A 3,709-nucleotide genomic window follows, 5' to 3' on the forward strand; every position below is an offset into this window, starting at 1 on the left:
ATTCTACGTGGTCAATCATCCAAATAGCGTCTAATCTCTATCCGCCCGTAGGTGTTGCCAATATTCTTGGTCATTGGCTGGACGGTATTCATTGTAGATTCAAAACGCTAATAAGAATGTGAGCGTATACTTTATTGTGGTCGCTTTGACTATGTAGAAATGATATGATTTTTAATGACAAAAACTCCTTCAAAATTATTTCATGGATAGCGCTTAGTTTTATTGGGGTGTGGATTGAGCCCATTAACACTATGCGAGCTGAATTTCTTTTCTTTTTTTTCCTTCAGCTGTGTTTTTAATTTTAGTTTCAAAATGGGCCCGATGTTATCATGGTTTATTACACAAGGCAGGCAAACAGCATCTATAAAATACTGCATGATTTGATCAAAACGCAAACCAATTGCCCATGCGCAAGCATCAACGCGAGACAAGATGGAATCTATGAAGGAGTTCGCCATCCGCCGCTTCCCGAAGCTAGGCCGATGGTTCTGCACGGAGGCCGAGGCCGACCAGGCCGCCGCCGGCGACGGCCTCCAGACCTTCGCCCTCGGCCTGAACAAGCGGCTCGCCGTCGCCGCCGGCAGGAGCGGCAACCTGGTCTTCTCGCCGCTATCCATCTACGCGGCGCTCTCGCTGGTGGCCGCGGGTGCTCGCGACCGCACCCTCGACGAGCTGCTCGGTGTCCTCGGCGCACCCTCGCGGGACTTCCTCGCTGGCTACGTCCGCACGCTCACCGAGCAGGTCCTCGCCGACCGGTCCCGGACCGGCGGCTCACGTATCAGCTTCGCGTGCGGCGTGTGGCATGACCGTACCATGCCCCTCCGCCCCGCCTACAGCGACGCCGCCGCCGGGTCGTTCAAGGCCGTCGCCCGCGCCGTCAACTTCCGCCAAAAGGTCAGTGGAACATCTTCTTCCGTTTTCCCATGACTGATTTGGAATTCTGTATATGATCAATCAATGCCATTAAAAACGTGCATGCATGTTCATGGTGCAGCCGGAGGAGGCAAGGGGGCAGATCAACGCATGGGTGTCGGCGTCGACGAACGGCCTCATCCCCTCCATCCTTAGCCGGGGCGCGCTGTCAGACCTCACCGATCTGGTGCTCGCCAACGCCATCTACTTCAAGGGCAAGTGGGCGAAGCCATCGACAAGGAACTCACCAAGATCGGCAAGTTCCACCGCCTCGACGGCACCGCCATTGATGCGCCCTTCATGCGCGGCTTGGGCAGGCACAGCATCGCTTGCCATGACGGCTTCAAGGTGCTGCAGATGCGCTACGAGCAAGGCCACCCCTTGCCGCCGCAGATGCCGGCTCCGGCGCAGGCGCCAGGGCCGATCTACTCGATGTGCGTCTTCCTACCCGACGCGGGCGACGGGCTGTGGCGGCTCACTGACAAGATCGTATGCAACCCCGACTTTCTGCGCAAGCACCTGCCGAGGAACAAGGTCCTGGTTGGCGACTTCCGGATGCCTAAATTCAAGGTCAGCTTCGGCATGACGATGGACGATGTTCTCCAGGAGATGGGGGTCAAGAAGGCGTTCGAGCTAGGAAAGGCCGACCTGTCTGACATGGCGGAAGATGGCGCAAGGAGGAAGCTGGCACTTGAGCAGGTGATCCATAGGGCCGTCATCAAGGTGAACGAGGAAGGCACCGAGGCGGCCGCGGCCACTTGCATGGTGCCCGCCACTTGCTCACCGAACCCAGCGCCGCCTCCGCCTTGTGTGGACTTCGTGGCTGACCATCCCTTTGCCTTCTTCGTCATCGAGGAGGTGTCGGGCACGATCCTATTTGCCGGGCACATCCTTGACCCCACCATCAAATGAGGGAGGTTTTGATTTTATCTATACTTACTTATCTTTAATTTGGTTAATGTCAAATGGTTACATTCAGTTTCGTCCTGTTAAATGTTCAAATGTTGGGCATCGGGAGGTACATTTTGTGTGTTGCCCAGTATACTTTTTCTTAGGGGATACATTGCCGAAAATGCAGTGGCGTGCTCGTCCTCGCCTGCTCACTTTATCACGAGGCGTCCATTCTTTGCGGGATGCGGAATCATACTCTTGTTCCATTAATGCATACCCCGTTCATTTAATGTGTATGCTGGACGGAAGAGCCGACGTTGATACGTTGCATATAGACGGACGTGTAAGGCGCAGTGACGGCGTTTGGACACTGTACCACCAACTACATTTAACTCCGCCTCTTGCACTCACGGCTGATCCATTTAATTCTAACTCTGCCAATCTTCTAAAAAAAACTAATTCTAACTCTGCCAGTGCCAAGAAACGGGACTGAAGTTCAGTTTCGTCATAGCTGCGTCTGCCGAGGATGGTACAATCGAAAAAAGTATAGTGCAACCTATGACAATAGGTTTGAACATGCACATCAGAAACAACTTGTGTTTGAGAAACTTGCTATTTTTGCTTGCCTATTTTTGTACTTCTCGCTCACCTCCTGGTCGAACACCAATCACATGTACTGTTGGAAAAACAAATGCATGGAGACAGTTAGCTAGGACATAGCCTTTTATCATATGTATCGCACAAAAATACATAAGAGCGGACGAGCTCTCCTGCTCACGGAATCGGTATATACATGTTCAACAAAAAGTATATTTTAAAATGCATGAGAACACAAAAATACATAAAATGCATGTTGAATATTTTTCAAATATACATGAGTATATTTTAAACACATGTTGAACATTGTTTTAAACATGAAAGATATTTTTCTAAATATATGGTGAATAATTTTTGAATGCGCTGACATTTCCTAAGATAGACAATGACATTTTTTAAATACATACTGAAAATGTTTTGAACATACTTCTTTTCAAAGACGTGTCGAACATACTATGAACAATATTGCAAAACACAATGATCTTTTAAATACATGAGGACCACTATTTTAAAAAAAAATTCCAATGAACATTTTTGTATAAACGATAAACACTTTCACGGGTTTGAAACAAAAGTTGGTGTAACTATAAAAAGTGTTAACGCAGGATGAATATTTATGTATTACATGATTTACATGTTTGAATTATATTATATATAATTTTTAGTGCATGACAAACATGTTTTAAAATACATGATGAATTCTATAAAAAAAATACGATCAAGTTTTTAGCATGGTAAATATTTTTAACACACGTAAAAAAATATTTTTCAAATACACATGAAATTTCTGTACCCACGAATTTCTTTCATGTATGTGAATATTTTATATTTTAGCATGTGTATTTTAATCAAATGTGCACGTGTCCTGTATTAATGGCACATCATCGCTAGTTAGCTGTTGCGGTCACGGCATCGGCTAACCCCGTCATGACGAACATAGTGGCCCACACACGTATCTGCACCTTTCCGCTGCCATATATCAACCAGTATTCCCACCGTCCCTAATTACTGCCACCACGTGACCTTGTGCCATTGGTTCACAATCCAGGAGCAAGCGAGCTCGTCCGCTCCATGGCCACTCTCGATACATTGCCCAGTATTAATGTGTTGGTTGCAGTGGCGTCTCACCAAAATCTGGAGGGAGATGTTCCTATCTGAATTTTCACTGGAAATGAAAAAGAAAAACTCTAGATTGTTTACAAACGAGGGGGTGTATTCTCGACACAACATCCTAAAAGCATCTACACCCTGACCCCTCATATCCTCCCTTCATGTACGTCTTCAATCACTTCTCAGACAGAAGAGAGAA

General features: G+C 47.2%; 1 pseudogene; it reads left to right on the plus strand.

Annotated features, from left to right (window-relative positions):
- The first annotated feature begins 432 nt into the window (after positions 1-432).
- Positions 433-1,824, plus strand: LOC119366888 (annotated as a pseudogene).
- The last annotated feature ends 1,885 nt before the right edge of the window (positions 1,825-3,709 follow it).

Source organism: Triticum dicoccoides, chromosome 2B (genome assembly GCF_002162155.2).
Source record: "Triticum dicoccoides isolate Atlit2015 ecotype Zavitan chromosome 2B, WEW_v2.0, whole genome shotgun sequence".
In the NCBI taxonomy this organism is placed as follows: domain Eukaryota; kingdom Viridiplantae; phylum Streptophyta; class Magnoliopsida; order Poales; family Poaceae; genus Triticum; species Triticum dicoccoides.